We start from the raw sequence: 17,217 nt of genomic DNA, 5'->3' as shown, positions 1-17,217 counted from the left end.
ACATTTTGATATAAACAAATTTTATTATGCCAAATAAACACTGAAAAAATGGTCAAATTTGTTATGATTGTTACATAAGTTTGTTTGGCATAAAATTTGCCTTATAATATTAAATACGTTTTTGCCATTACAGAAATGATTTCAAAGCTTTTGGATGGTTTTTTTTGTAATAACCGTCTATATACCCAATATTATTAATAATACTAAATTAAATCGTTACTCCAAACTGGCCAAAATAACAAAATCATTATTCAAATTTAACACCATCATTTTTTCTCAAGGATTCGGGTGATTTTTTAAATACTGTTTTTAGTGTATATCTTTCGTAAGTGGATATAAAATAAGATGAAATTAGAAATAAGAGTTATTTTTCTTTATGGAAGTAAAAGTTTAGTGGACATAATTACTAAAACGACGTTAATAACCATATTTCAAAAGTAATCTAAAATATTTTAAACAACAGCATATGTGAAAGAAAAACGGATAAAACATGTTATACTTACCATGATTTTCCTCGTTTACAGGTTTAACACACATCGAAACTATTTTTCTAATCCTTCTTGAGCTCATTTTTAGTTTTTTTCACTGTTGAGAATGTATATTCAATAAGACAAATCTGACAGCTGTTTTGGTCTCGCGCTCTCCATAGTATAATGGCGGATAAGCTTCTGTGGCGTGCCGACATAACGACCAAAACAATTATGCCACAGAAAATAAAACTCTTTTGTAAAATATCTATAATTATTTGAGCGATAAGACTTTGTGGCATGATACATATCGATTTATAGAAAATACCTACATTCAAATGTCAAAAATCGTAAAGTTGGCGCTTGAGCTCCTTTGGCACTCGGCGCCTCAATTATATTAAGTATGCTATTACAAAATGTTTAAGATTTTGCATGTAAGAAAATTAAAAGGATTCAATGTGACTCAAGAATAACTGGTTTTAGTGCAAACACAGATTAAAATACACTAATAAATATATGCAATTTACTACATGCAGATGTATACATGATTTTAATAGAATATACTTACAAACATATTATTACAATATGTACTAAGTTAGTGTACTTTAGCATTGCAATAACTTTTTGCTCTGTTAGATAATGATCAAGTCATAAGAAACATTATAGGTACCTACATAATTAATATTATAATTTTAAAAACTTACTGACATCAAACGTTATGTTAGGCACAAGAGTCATGAAGAATGTCATAAGTGAAGAAATAAAATGGAGAGTCATAACAGTGAACAGGTGCTACTTTGATCTACAAAATCAGCTTAAGTCTCATATACTCTCCCGTAGTACAAAAATTATGATGTACATGACGCTGATCTGACCATTACTGACTTACGATGGATGGATGAGCGTGCGCTCAATATATGCAAGAGGAAGGTGCTGGTGTAGGATATATGGCCCCATACTAGAAGGAGAAGAAAGGTATATTCGGTATAATCTGGAGCTCTACAACCTCTTCCAAAAAGACGATATCTCCGCATTCGTTAAACTTGGTAGACTCTGATGGGCGGGCCATGTAGCAAGAATGGACAGTGCTCGACCGCCGAGGGAAATTATGGATACAAGCTGGCAGGCCCGGACACCGGTGGTTGGACGGTGTCAACAAAGATAATAGAGCGGCCGGTGCAGAGAACTGGAGGACACTGGTCCAGAACACGGGGAGAAGAGAGGAGGCTAAGACATGCCCTAGGTTACTGGGCCACTTATGATGACGTTGAAGAACTGACACAATAAATTTACAAATTTACCAGCCGATGAAGAGTGGACAGTATAAAAAGCAATCAACGGTAAATTAAATTTAGTACCACGTTCGCACTTGAGTGGAGAATATGGGCTGGTAGAGTTTTTTTATGAGGAATGGTTATTAACCAACCACCAACCCTTTCCGTACTTGCACTGATTCAAACACAGATTGAAAAAACCTTTTTAAAAAAAAAAATTTGTCTTGAATCTAACCCACAGTTTCATAGACAGTCGCACTGGATGCAAATAGGAAAGATAAGGATATCTTTATTGTTCAGCCAAAATCGTACAGTTGATCGACTTGACTTGAATAATGTTTGATAAGATAAAAATTGCATACATGATAATATTAAGCTGTTTACGTTACCTATAAGTTATGTGAAAATAGTTCAAGGTAAAATAATATTAAAATTTGACAGATAGGTACTTGGTAATAATCAGGTAAACGAGCCGATGGCCATTTTTCTAACTTCAACTTCCATGATTAGGTATTTATTTGGTCTTTTTAATCTTCAAAATTGTTATAACTTTGTTTTTCCACCTGTTAAGCAAACCCACATTTTGAAAACTTCTGTGAGTGTCCACGATTCCACCCCGTACAGTACACTTGTTCTAATTCTAAGGTTTATGTCATGGCTACATAGTATTTTTCTCAAACGTCTAACAGTCCTGGCTTTCTCGACTTGGCAAATGCATGTTGTCATCTATAGGGAACATACTAATTAATACACATGCCTTTTAAGCTGACTCGCACATCTTAACTCATCTCGTCGGCAGCACAGTCATAAATCTAACCGTGTAAGAATGTCAAAAGCATGTTGCATATTTGAACGCGCACATAGGAGTCTAGCGTTAGCGACGCGCGTAACCTCTCGCAACATCAAATTAGTCAAACACCAAAAATACCGGTTACATGAGGCGTCTAATTACAAAAAGCGACAAGTCCACAATTCAATATTTTCAGGAAACAACGTTTTTATGTTTCAAGCTTTAATTATTTGTTTTAACGTGAGATTATTTTTTCCGTTGTATTCTATGCCGAAATTAGAACCAAATGGCAATTTGTTTCAGCCGATAAACTCTTAAATGTAATAAATATAGGCAAAATAAAATTGGACGAAGCGCTACTTGTACCTCACTTTTTAATTTATTCCGCATAAGGCACATATTTCCGTGGCACTGTCATGAGTTTACCAGATGCGAGACGCTCTTTTCAATATTGAACGTTCCCTTATTGGTTGACTTAAATACGCGCGAAATCTAATAACTTTAAATAATATGAAACACGGACTTGGCGCTTTTTGCAATAAATCGAGACATAAAATATTTTTTTCGTAGGGTTATGTCGCGTTTTGGAATTTATAGATCAATACATATTGTGTAAAATTATACAAAGAATATGTGCATATTTTTTTCTCGATTTTGACCAAATGTGGACTTATCGCTTTTTGGAATTAGACACCTCACATGTAAATTTCACCGTAGCACAGTTCGCCGTGAGCTTTCTTATCGGAAAGAGATGACGGTATACTATACGGTCATCTCGATTATAGCACTGAGATGAAAAAATTATGCGTTGTTCATAGAGCATTGCAGACAATAATGTACGTAACTTAACAAATAATCCAGTATAATATCGGCTATTTTCAAAATTTGTTTGCCACTGGCTTCCTGGCAACTGACAAGAACCGTGTTTTATTTAGACATGAATTTTATCTCAGTAAGTACTATACGACCCAACGAGGTTGAACGGTCTTTAATATACGACCATATATTTCCAAAAACATTTCACGGTGAAGTGTGATACGGCGAACTACATACGTACAAATATCCGCACACGAAAAATCAGTATCAGACACAGAAATTGAAGTAGTAGCGAAGGGTTCATTCCCTATATATAAGGATATTTCTTGTTTTCATGAATGAAGCAAATGTTGCGCTCATCTGCGAATTTTTATGTGGATATGTATGAGATATGGCAAACGCACAGGTTGACATCTGAATACGATTGGCTCGAATGACCAACTCGGATGGCGAGCAACTTGCAGGCGGAGTCGTATGAGATTTGTTACAAGCAACACCAGATATATTTTTCCAACTAAAATGTTTCATTCCAGCAGTGTGCGAAGGTCCATAAGATAACATGTGTTTTGTGAATAACGATTATGTCACATTGACGTATTCATTATAGATGCGCGAGCCGACTTAGTATTCATGCTTAGACCGCATTTGTTGCAAACCTCATGAGGTTTTTGAAAACTGTCTGCATTATTAGATGACAAGCACATCAATCCTAAGTGTATATTATGTGCAAAACAAAATAATTCTGACTAAATTAGTCGACCCAGTTTCAAACAAACATATCAATAAAAGCGAATTTAATTCAATTTGACTGGGAATGTATAACTCATAAAAGCTGTAAGGCCGTGCACTTTGAGGGGGTCATAGCCCCCTTTGTGGTATAAAATTATTACTGTGTTATCAATTTTATTATTAGCACAAACACGTCAACAAAAGAATAATTATATATTCATTTAAAAATAAATTTTATCACTTTGTACATCAGCGGAGAAGACTCAATACTGAAGGATTATTAGACGCTTACTTTAGATTCTAAATACAGTCGAACTTGGTTATTACGAGGAAGATGGGACCGACTGAATTTGCTCGTTATAAGCGTTACTCGTTATATCAGAGAATAGGTAATTTTAAATGAGCGGTCACATAACACAAAAAGTCGCAATTCAAACAAAAATACAGAATTGGAATTTTTCCCCGAAACATAGCATTCATAAACTACAAAAGAAGTTGTTTATTGTAATGAACGCTGGTAGGTACTTACTGACATCACAAACTTTGGATTTTTTAAATGCAATTTCAACCATATGCGTGGATACTTTTTCAATATTGTCAGCGAAAACACCAATTAGGTAGGTACTTAGACACGACACATTTTGACGATATTTTAGCTCGGTATACCCGATAAGTAGCTCCTTATAAAAGTGAATAAACATATGGAGAAAATCATAAACTAAAATGTCAACGAATGTTTCCTCATTACATCCGAGACCTCGCTATATCTGTGATCGTAATAACCGAGTTCGACTGTAAATTACATTAAGTTTAGTTTAATATATTATTCATCTGTCTGTCTGTAATGCATAAGCTGTCTCTCTTTGACGCACGTAAATATGCTTGCGAAAGAGTTTGCATCTTTGTTCCGTGATTACCCACGCTATACGTCTCTCATGCATTCTGCACTTAATCGCTTAGTCAAATATATGCATTAAACTCACACTCTTCTTAACCCATTCACTCACGTTCTTTAGCTATGAATATTTTTACCCTATATTGCTTTACGAACGATATTATCGTTAGCTCAATAGTATTATTGAGTGCATCGACCAAAAATATTGACAGGTGGCACTGCCACTTAAATTCAGAGCAATTTATTACAACCATCAGATGACTGCAAACTTTCGAAATGTAGCTGTATCGGCATATGATATGAATTTTCTGGGCTGTCACAATACCTACCGATAAGGCGGTTTTAAAACGAGATAATCACACATGAGATTTCATAGTTATTATCAAGCGCAGAAAGGCTCTGTCATATTCTATAATTTGAAGTATGATTCACTGCGGCTCATAATGGGAAATTTAGAGGGCAACAGAGACGTGGGCATAAGATGATTGTCTTGGTTACCCAACTTCCGTAAGTGGCTTACTGCCGAAGGTGTTGGGAATCTGATATGACTGATCCATGATAGGGAGATGTATTGTGATTTGGTCGCCAACCTTCGATAGAAGACTGCAATGAAAGAAGAAGAAAAATATTGAATAAGAACAAGCGAGACAGGTGACAGTTTTTTTTACTTAAAATATTTATAAGTGATACAAAACTAATAATCGATTTTAGTCGAAACTAGCGTCACTAACGGGTGACACCAACCCTAGAGGCCATCCATGGACTGAAACCGTATGCGGTTTAGATCCGTGTGCCATACTAAACTTATGATTTTTGTTCATGAAAATATATTTTCACTAAATTTGTAAGTGTATGGTATAAACGGATACGATCAGATGCTTATAATATACTTTGTGGAAATATATTTCCATGACCAGAAAAGATAAGGTTAGTATAGCACACGGTTTGAAACCGCATACGGTTTTAGTCCATGGATGGCCTACTAGTTATGCCACTGCTCAGATGCGTTGATGATCTGTACGCACAATAGAAAAATTAGAGGTAATGTTGATTATAACTCTTTCCGTTAAGACTATACCTCAGTTGAGGCATGGTCTAAAAAGATCGTGGCTAGGCGATGCGCGGATTGCGGGTCACGGGTGCAAATGACGCATGCCGACCGAAATATAATTTGTTATATAAATCCAACATGCGTCCATTTAATGTTCTGTTTATTGTTCTATTAGTAACAATAATAATATGTATATTCATTGACATGTTTTCTTTTTAAAGTAAACGGGTAACGTTTTTAGTCATCTTTACACGATTTAAGAATTAATACCCCCGTCGCCATCACGAAACAAATTGACGTGTCCCCAGCTCGACGTTCTCTCTCCGAATGCCAGAGAGTCCAAAATTTCGTCGCACCTATAGTTGAAAATTATTTGCCGTTTCACTGAAGTATCGCCTTAACTTCCATTCAACAGGCAGTGTAAGCCACTGCCGCTTAATGTTCATATGCTCCACCTAAGGAGAGAATGTGTACCAAGAAGTAATTGGTATAGCAATCCATATGTACACTCAAATTGAAAAGATGATTCATTTTCACATGCACTCTATATCTGCATTTGCAGTATAAACAGGAAGCAGGGCAATAGCACGGAACCAATTTGAATAATCTACAGCACATCTTAGTTTACTAAAACTGTCAACAGCCCACAATGGCTACAAGCAATTTTGACCCATACTCACTGCGTACATATTGTCATCAGATTACCTAATTAAGGAATTTATATCACATTCAGAGATATTTGTTTTATAATTTTATTAATGGTTTTCAAAATACATAGAAGATAGCTTGTCCATTACTATGAATTATTGAACATTAAATATTTACCACTATTATTGACTGTAAGTATATTTAATATTATATAAATCGTAAAGTAAGTAGGTATCTCAGACTAAAAGCTAATAGTTTTCATAGAAAATTCGTACTCTAGAATATAGAATGAGTCGCACATTCCAAATTTGGAATTTTTAAGGCAGTTCGATTTTCGAATAACGGACCGAATATTCGAATATTGGTAACAAGTTGATTATTTTCGTCTTCTATTGGCAATAAAAAACAAAATGGCTACACGCGTCCGGGATTGAAATATTTTGCTTAGTTTACATAAGTATTTCTCAGGGTTTTATATGATTATTTATCTTAAAAAATATGACAACCAATATATTATTTTTGGTGCTGCCTACATAAAATTGACGAAGGCATCTTAATTATAGTAGACATTGTAGTTTAGTTATAAATATCTTGACAGATATTTATAATGAAATTTTATATAAGAAAACTTTTGATACAATAGTTTGATACAATAGTACCTACTTATAATGTAATAACGTATCTCAGTCCAGGCTACGCATTAGAGGCCAGAGATGCCAGATAAGACATTGGAGAGCCGGAAGCCTTGACATATTCAAACGCAGCCCGTCGTCCGTTATTAATATTGTTGGGGTTGTAATGTATCACATGCATCGCTAATGGTACGTTTACATCTGACACTTATACCGTTATACTTATTTTATGTGTCGGACATAAAATTTCATTTACTGTTTACACCTGCATGGATCTGACATAAAATTCTGGTATACTTCTCGTTGAAATAAAGTCTCGACACTTTATTCAATGGCAACATTGGAATAAATATATGCGGTGTTTACATATGATATTGTAATTTATTCGGACACTTATTTTGTATACTTCTCAAAAACGTTATGTCAGTTGTCAATATGGGAATGTTAAAAAAGAAAGCAGCGAGTGTTATTATTTTAAGTCTTTTGGCAACAAAAAGGAGGAAAAAATGGTCTAGATGGGTGCGGGAATGGATTCAGCAACGAGAAGAACTAGGTGCCTTCCGTTTAATGTCAGAGTTTAAAATCGAAGATCCAACTCAATTTTTGAACTTTAGTTTGCAAGATTGGACCTTTTGCCAAAAAACAAGACAAACAATTCAGAAATGCGTAGAAGAACGATTAACAGTAACATTGCGATATCTAGCACTTGATCGTCATTGCATATTCAATATAATATTATCGTACCTAATACGAGTGCAGGTGTGGGCCAAAATGAATTAGGTAATACCATTTGAAGCGCATTTTTTCTTCACAGAGTGCATCAGAATTAATCGTATGTGCCGAGAACAAGCGATATTTTATTTTCGAACAAAATCCATAGAACACGGCACATCCGATTTATTTCTCATTGTCTATGATTTTTGACAGATCGCTACAGTACATTTATTAACGTAAACGTTGGGCATACATTCATGGTGTACCTATGATTATTGATTGTCCGTTGTTTTAGAAATATACATATGCAATTCACTAGGTACCTGTCAAACTACGAATATTGTGTCAGGTACTTGACATAAAAGTAGACGGTGGTCCAACTTCGGTGATATATCGCTCCAAGTTCGAACTTGTCGAATACGCGGTGTTTACATTTGCGTATATAAGTAGATTGAATAAGAGGTAGGTGAGAGTCGACACACGCAAAATAAGTGGCAGATACAAATATACTTACTGTTTACACTTAAGTGAATATGGTGTCATACATAAATATGACGATATTAGTGTCAAATGTAAACGTACCATAAGAGACTATCCACATCAACAACAAGTTGCTGGCAACCTCATTAAATTTCGATTAAAATAATTTTTTTTCAAACAAATTTTGATAATTATCGTGAAATTTAATGAGGTTGCCAGTGTAGACACGGCATTAGAGCAGCATTGGCAACTTAACCTAAGAGAAATTTACCTCATGGCCTCTTGAGAATGATATCTACAGCGAGCCAGAAACTTCGAGGTAAGAATACACAGATTCGAATCCCTTGTCAGGATCAAATTCACATGTTGTTGCCTTTTCAATGAGTTTTGGAGAAACTTAATGGGGATATATTATAATACTCTAACTAACAATGGATTCTGGTATAAACATGTTTAGATTTAGTTTAGATACATCTCTACAATGGAAGATAAATATCCGAATAATTGATTTCAGAGTGCTACAAATTATCTGTTATTTTGCACTAGCCGTGGAGTAAGTAGTGGACAGAATATTCATCTGTAAATACAGGAATCATTTGGCAGGATCATATAGTATTGTTTTTTTTATACAGTTTTTGGCTCGATGGAATAAGTAATTGAGAACAAATTCTTGTAAAAATGCCTGTATAGATAATAATTGTACCTCAATAAATGCTATTCTTTTGATATATATAATGATATTACTTATAGATTAATTTCATTAGGTATGTAGATAGTAAATATAAATTAATGGTACAGTTCGGTTATGAGGAATACAGCGGAAAACACATTTTGAAAATACCCGATATACCGGATTATTTATTAGTTTGGGTTAGTTTAGGTATGGTTAGGTTAACCCAACAAATAATCCAATATATCGGCTATTTTCAAAATGTGTTTTCCGCTGTAATCCTCATAACCGAACTATAAATTAATTACCTACCTATTCACATGACAGCAAAAAATAATAGTGAGGGCGGTCTCATAATAATCATAATATTGAAATAAAGATTTTCAGTTTCTTAGAATATAGTTATCTACGTATATATTATAATAAACAATAGTAAATATACTCATTAATTTCTATAAATGGTTTAGTATTCAAAATAGGCGTGTTTATGCGTAAGAAATAATGACAAGACGGATAACGTGATATCATTATTATTTTATGTATGTACGGCTCACGACCGCTGCCACGGCTTTATTATAAAAATAAACACTATTCCAATGCATTGCCATTGTTTAAAAAAGATCGTTGATCCTTTACGGGTTGACAGAAAGACCTCGACAAGTTTATTTGTGTTCAAATTAAACAATAAAATATGTAAGAAAAAAATCACTACATACTTCAGACGGCACCAATATTTTTCACTATTAATTTAGCTTAACAAGCGCTCTGGCTAACGTAATTGATTTTCGTAATCATCTGACGACTCTATCGTGAAAGATAAAGAGAATACAAACGATTAAATTGCAGTTATAAAAGTCATTTGTATGAAATTATACGATATACTCCCAACATGTCTATACAGAACTATTATGTTAGTGAGTAGTGACAGCGATCTTTCATCGAAGATTTTTGATTAACTACACTGAAAGCACTCGTTGATGACCACAATTATTGATTTTCATGCGTTCGGGTTGCTTTTTACTTGTCACTCGGTCACAGCACGTTTAATATTAGATTTCAAAAAAAAAATAAACAAACTTCCAAAACACTACACAGAGACGTCCAATAAAATATGCGCCATAACAATTTTGCGATTACTCCGTGGCTAACTTCAGTGCCTTCAGTCGAAAGCTTAGCCAACCGTAAATAAATAAAATAAAAATATTTATCCTTCTAATAGTAAGGTATACTTATTACGTACTTTATACATTAAGTGCTCGGCCGTAGTGATTTGGCGGGCACGGCGCGGCGGCGTCTTGCGAAACTCAAACGTGTAACCGTGTGTAAAATGTTCGTAGACAGTGTCTTTTTTTGGGGCATAATACACACGGTTATACGTTTAAGTTTCGCAAGACGCCGCCGCGCCGCCCCCGCGCGACCACTACGTTCTTGCACTAATTCGTCGAATCTTTTTGAGTAATATCCAGCGCCATCTTTAAATTAATGAAGCCTGAGCATAACTTTCTGCACAAGCAACAAGTGGTCCACTGTTCAGCTGTCAAAATCAGATCCCAGATTGCTTGACATAGGTATTATTGATTCGCCTTTTCTCGTTTCAAATTGAATTATAAAAAAATCTCAAATCAAATATATTAGGTAGGTACTTAACTATCAGTGTTACAAATAATATACATTCCTGTTACCTATTCATCACTGTTAAAGTCAGACTAGTCCCGGTAAAAACCGGTGGTAATAATTATATCGTTTTCCAAAAATATGTAGCATTGATCTATGCATTACATAATTATGTATAAGGTGTATTAGGTAATGCTACCTAGTGTATTATTTATCATGTAACTCATCTATCCAAATCAAACCATTCCCTGTGTGAACACGACAGACGCGTCAGTATGAGCACTCTATAGAACAATGACAGGTCATCCATAGACAACAACGGGAGGGGCGGAAAAGGTAGGACCAGTAATTGTGAATGTATCGGCTTTCTACTTGAGTCGGCAATGGATTATCGATAAATTCAACAATGATTTTTAACAAAAAACATCCCTGACATATTTTTACGAAATATATAGGTACTGGATAATGAATACTTTAATAAACCAAAATAATACATGAAGCGTCTAGTTTCAAAAGCCCCTAAAAGGACTTTTGACAGTTCTGAGAAAAATGAGAAAAAGTCATATTATCTATTAAATGCGTGAACTTTATGTAGGTATTTATTATTTGATGTATACACTACTAGCTGACCCGGCGAACTTCGTACCGCCTCAGAACCAATAATTAATCTTGTGTTAACTTATTAGCTACATTAAATTCAGTTTTTTATTAAGTTAAAATGAATAGGTACTCAAAATGAATTGAGTTCAATAAATGTGCAAAAATCAAATCAAAATGAAAAGTATTTTAATTTCATTGAAATGAATGTAATTCACGTGGCAGCAAGGCATTTGCTTTATTGAAGCGAATCGAAATGATTCGCGTAACATTGTGGCACTACTTTCTGTTAAACTATTTGCTGGATGGGTTGCACTCGAGTCGATTCCCTTAATTGAAGCACCTAGTGATATACAACATTTTTCGTTTTGTTGTCAGGTGCGAGAACGAACAAAGCAGATGGTTTGCCGACACGTGAACATGCTACGTACAATAATAATTGACCGTGAGAGAAACATTCATTTTCTAGATTCAGGCCACAAACACTCAAGGATTGGAATTGTGATTTGTTGATCGTCATGGCGAATGCAAGACGAATCGGAAATTGAATTCGTTTAAACTCGAATGGCATATCGGTTGGGATCATCAGAATTCTCGGAATGAGAATTTCTCACCTTTGAACACTCCTTTGATTATCGTCGCGTGAATCACATTGCCCATGAGATTTCTCACCACCAAACGCGTTCCGTTACATTTGTTTTGGTTGGTTCAGATTTCGAAGCATGATGACTACAGAATCAACCTACAGTTGTAAATTGTGCGGTGGCAAGCCAGGCAGATCCAATGAGTTTGTATTTGAGACATTTATCTTTAGACCGACCGTTTGACTGACATCCGCGAGTTCTTGCATTCTACCTTGGAGGTCTTTCGGGTCTTGTGAGAGTATAACAATATCATCCAGTGGCGCACCCAGGGGGGGGCCAAGGGGCCCTGGCACCCCCCAAAAATGAAAAATATCAGAATAATTTTAAACGTTGAAATTGAAAGCCAATAAACTATACCTTTGGGCTTAGACAAATAAAAACACGGCAAAAAAATGATTTGTATTAGTTCTCCAGCACCCTTTTTAGAAAAATTTCTTAGATTTTAATTTCTAACACAAAATTTTCGAAACACTAATGTCAGGTTTTTTAAGAAACCCAATCCCTAATGGAACTGTCAAAAAATTTTCGGTGTCATGGCTGGGGAGGGCTGACAGGGCTCTAGCCTGGGGCCCGGTGTGTCGGGTTGACCAGATAAGTGATATAAACACACATCATAAATTAGCTTCAATAGTAAAAAAAGTCGCCTGCGGCAATATTATGCTTCATGGCCATGAGCATTTTCAATTACTTATATAATTGTGCAATATATTTTTCGATTCGAAGTAGATGTATTAAAAATTGCCAATAATTCACTGTATAAGTACCCTTAATTTGTACTAAAACACAATTTGAAAAACGTTAATGTAGTGTTTCACACTGCCTTTAATCTTGGCAGTAGGTAGGGGGCCCGCCAAATATCCTAGCCTGAGAACCCATTTAAGGATGTGGGGACCATGGTGTAGGTACACCGAGTGCAATAGACAAAAGACCGATAAACGAGAAATTAGGCTGTGAAGAAGAAAAAGAGCCTATAGGACTAATTTACATTCTTCTCCTTGCCCCCCCCCCCCCCCAATATTAAATCCTGGGTGCGCCACTGATATCATCTGCAAGGCGCAGGTGACTGAGGTGCTCTCCATTAATTGGAACACCTTTTACTTCCCACTCAAGTTTCCTAAATAGGTCCTCAAGAGTAGCGGTGAATAGTTTAGGTGAAATGGTATCACCTTGCCGGACACCTTTGTTAATGGGGAATTTACACAACCGTTTGTGGAGTTTCACGCATGCTGTGGCATCACTGTATATACTGTTCAATATGTTTATGTAGCGTCTGGAAATTCCTTGGTTGCTAAGGGCGTCTATAATTGAGAATTTTTTGATGGAATCAAACGCCTTTTCATAGTCTATTAAGCCAAGATATAATGGCAGTTTGTATTCCTGGTAGAGCGCTACCAGGAAAATTAACAATATAACGATATAGAATTTAATATTGTATACATACATATTATATAATTAAAAATAATAATGAAATAGAACAGTAGTCTATACTTTTATATAAAAATAAATGTTTGTTTGTCCCGCATGCGTTCCTATACCATTCATCCGATTGCGATAAAACTTTGGTGAGCTATTATGCGCACACCCGCGAAGGTTTTTAAATTGGAAAAACCATATTCTTCTTCTTCTTCTTCATTCTAACTTATTTTATTCGTATGATTCCTATACCATTCATCCAATTGCGATGAAACTTTCGTCAGTTACTGTGCGCACACCCGCAGAGGTTTCTGAATTAGTACGACCATCTTCTTCTTCTTCTTCTATTCTATCTTCTTGTATGCGTGTGCGTTCCTTTACCATTCATCCGATTGCGAAGAAACTTTCGTCAGTTACTGTGCGCACACCCGCGAAGGTTTCCGAAATAGTACAACTATCTCCTTCTTCTTCTTTTATTCTGTCTTCTTCTATTTGTATGCGTTCCTATACCCTTCATCCGATTGCAGTGAAACTTTGGTGAATTCTTGTACGCACGCCCGCAAAGGTTTCTGAATGAGTACAACCATATGCTTCTTCTTCTTCTATTCGTATGCCCGTAGTACCTGGCATGCGTTGCAATGCCACTCAAAGAAATAAAGTGTTTGTGTGTTAATTCTCTTTATTGAAGTGCTTTTGGATACACAATATTTTTTGTTTTTCCGTGTGGTGCATACACGAATAAATCAGGTTTTCCAACGCATGAGCAGGCCACATGCAGCAGTCCATGTGAGAAGCATGGATTTGGTATAGGAACGCATACGAATAGAATTAGATAGAATAGAATAAGTTAAAATAGAAGAAGAAAAAGAAGAAGATGGTTCTACTAATTCAAAAACTTTAGCAGGCGTGCGCAGAATAACTCACCAAAGTTTCATTGCAATCGGTTGAATGGTATAGGAACGCATACGAATAGAATAAGATAGAATAGAAGAAGAAGAATAAGATGGTTGTACTAATTCAAAAACCTTTGCGGGTGTGAGCACAGCAACTGACGAAAGTTTCATCGCAATCGAATGAATGGTATAGCAACGCATACGAATAGAAGATAGAATAGAAGAAGAAGAAGATTGTTGTACTAATTCAGAAACCTTCACGGGCGTGTGCACAACAACTCACCAAAGTTTCATCGCAATCGGATTAATGGTATAGGAACGCATACGAATAGAAGAAGATGGAATAGAAGAAGAAAAAGATGGTTGTACTAATTCAAAAAAAAATGTGGGTGTGCGCACAACAACTGACGAAAGTTTCATCGCAATCGGATGAATGGTATAGGAACCATACGAATAAATTAAGATAGAGTGAAGAAGAAGAAGAAGATGATTTTTCTAATTCAGAAACCTTGGCAGGTATGCACACAATAACTCATCAAAGTTTTATCGTAATCGGATGAATGGTATTGTGGGTATAGTGTACATATAATTATTTATATTCTAGTTAGTGGCTGTCTCTACTTTATATTTTGTTATTATGTATTTTTAAATATTTGTATAGAAAATAATAAGTTGGTAAACCCGGTCCTGATAATTAATAAAATATGTGAAAAAATTATTAAGTCAATAGGTACATATTTAACGTTTTCAATGGTAAACTGTAATTATTTTAAACAAGTAATTTTATAATCAACAATAGGGACAGTATGACGAGACACCACTGTATTATTGGACAAATAACACTCAGAAATTATCACCGTTTTTTGGCGTTCGATATTAACTTCCCATGTTTCTTTTCTTTGTAAACGCTTCATTGTTTCATTGGGCTTACGTTTCGACACATTGATCAGTTCAACATTCATTATAGATATTGAAAAATACTATTAACCTACAGAGCGATCAACACGAAGTCACTTTAATTTTGTTCAGGCAGACATATTGAAATCCGTATCACATGACCATTAGAGCAGCCGCTGATTGGCTTATTCATTTTAGGGGGATTTGAAATTCACACGCCAACTGTTTTAGGGGGTTTTGAAATTAAGCCTAATTTTGGATAATTGACGGTTTTAGGCCTTTTTGAAATTACTTATAACTTTGGCCAACATGTAATGGACAAAAACATATCTCTAAATATATATTATCTAACTCAAAATTTTAGGAAAACCGTTTTAGGGGCTTTTGAAACTAGGCGCTGCACATCCTGACACAATATAGATAGTTAAAATTTGTCATTACTCAAGTAATAAATTATGTGTTTGAATGAAAAATATTGAACGGTGCAAAGAAGTCATCTTTTATGGAAATTATTAAAATTATTCTTAGTTACCTACCTTTCTATTAAATTAAATTGATTCAGGTTTCAATATGGTACTTGAATACCAATTCAAATCAATGGCTGCCCCCTTTGTTAGACATAATAATTATTATAGTTACCACACGGAGCCTCCAAGAATCGTTATCCCTCGCCAGTCTTTTTGTGTCTTCTTAGGTCATGCCAGCACCCATAGCTCCACCGTATACACCCTGTAGATGGTATTTAGCAATACCTAGTAATTTTTTTAAAACAGTACCTCCCCCATACCTACCACTTTTCTGTATGTGCACCTGGTCTGAATTGATATAGTATGATTAAATTATTAATGTAAATAATTTACTGCTGAGAAGGCGTCATAATTAAGCAAAGCACCAAAAACAAAGAGCTATGGTGGAGATGTGGAGAGCAACATTCCGTCTAATTTTTATATTGTGTGTGCGGATCATCAACGCATCTGAGCAGGGTTGGTGTCATCCGGTCCGGTAAATTTACACTCCGCTCCCCCCACAAACACACACATACAATTTTTCATTAAAACTTATATTTTTTAATTCATTAATTTCAGTGATTTTATATAATAATAACACTAACAACGATAATTTTTGAAGTAAATAAAAAAAAAGGAAATAAAGAAAAAAGTATTTGTTAATTTATAAAAATGTGTTTCTTTTCACCCTGACGAATACAACAAATATTTTTCTTCTTAATTTTCTTTCTTTCTTTTTAATGATCGCATTTGAAATGTCAAATTCACTCCTTTTTGAAATTTTTATGGAACAAGTTTTCTATGATAATTAATTAAAACAATATGTATAATATATAATTGTGCAAGCAATCGTATCGACCACTTGAATTATTGTTTGTTACGTACATTGAACACACATGTAGTTATATTTACAAAAAATTAGTTTTGTATTATAAGTAAAAAACACTGCTATTTGGCACGAACACTTCAATAATTATAAATGTGCTGTTTTTTCAATAAGGACTACTATGGGACTGTACTGACAATATTTCTTGCAAGTTGAAATATGTCAAAGACTAAGAAATGTAGATGCAGAGGCACATAGGTGGTCATTGATAAACACTAAAATACGTATCTTCTTTTCGTATACTTTGGCGCGCGATAGAACGGGACGGATATAGTGATCCTGCTCGACGTAAAATTTCACTTGCGTGCTCGCGTTAGTCACACTTGACCTTCGCCTTCCAAGAAATGAGTCGAAAAATTGTACATGTGATGGTTTCGAGCAAAACTAAAATCTGGCAAAGGAAGCTTTCTTTTACAATATTTTTGTGTGAGGACTGTGCGGGGATGAAAACATGTGTGCGGACACATTTTGGAAGGTCCTTTACAGGGAATATTGGTGGAGAGGCCTTCATAAGAAGTGGAATGATTTCAGAAACTGGCAGTAACGTTCCTGAGCAAAGTGCCGCCCTTATGCAAATTTACCACTCCCTTTCATTTTTAGT

The 17,217-nt window shown here is 35.1% G+C and overlaps 1 protein-coding gene across 8 annotated transcripts in view; it reads right to left on the bottom strand.

The window, feature by feature from the left end:
* LOC147069135 (E3 ubiquitin-protein ligase RNF13-like) overlaps positions 1 to 10,303 on the bottom strand; it is a 538,012-nt gene extending 527,709 nt beyond the window's left edge. For 4 of the 8 annotated variants that reach the window (XR_015071263.1, XM_085951507.1, XM_085951502.1 and 1 more), the window contains exon 1: positions 10,000 to 10,297. The gene's annotated coding sequence lies outside the window, so the exon portion shown is untranslated. Of the gene's footprint in view, positions 1 to 9,999 lie in introns of all 8 variants that reach the window. The other 4 variants (XM_085951501.1, XM_085951500.1, XM_085951504.1 and 1 more) reach the window with 4 other exon arrangements.
* Positions 10,304 to 17,217: the final 6,914 nt, after the last annotated feature.

This window comes from Rhyacophila brunnea, unplaced genomic scaffold (assembly GCF_057557595.1).
Source record: "Rhyacophila brunnea isolate RB1 unplaced genomic scaffold, BYU_Rbru_1.0 scaffold_24, whole genome shotgun sequence".
Classification (NCBI taxonomy): domain Eukaryota; kingdom Metazoa; phylum Arthropoda; class Insecta; order Trichoptera; family Rhyacophilidae; genus Rhyacophila; species Rhyacophila brunnea.
This window is presented reverse-complemented; position numbering and strand designations above follow the sequence as displayed.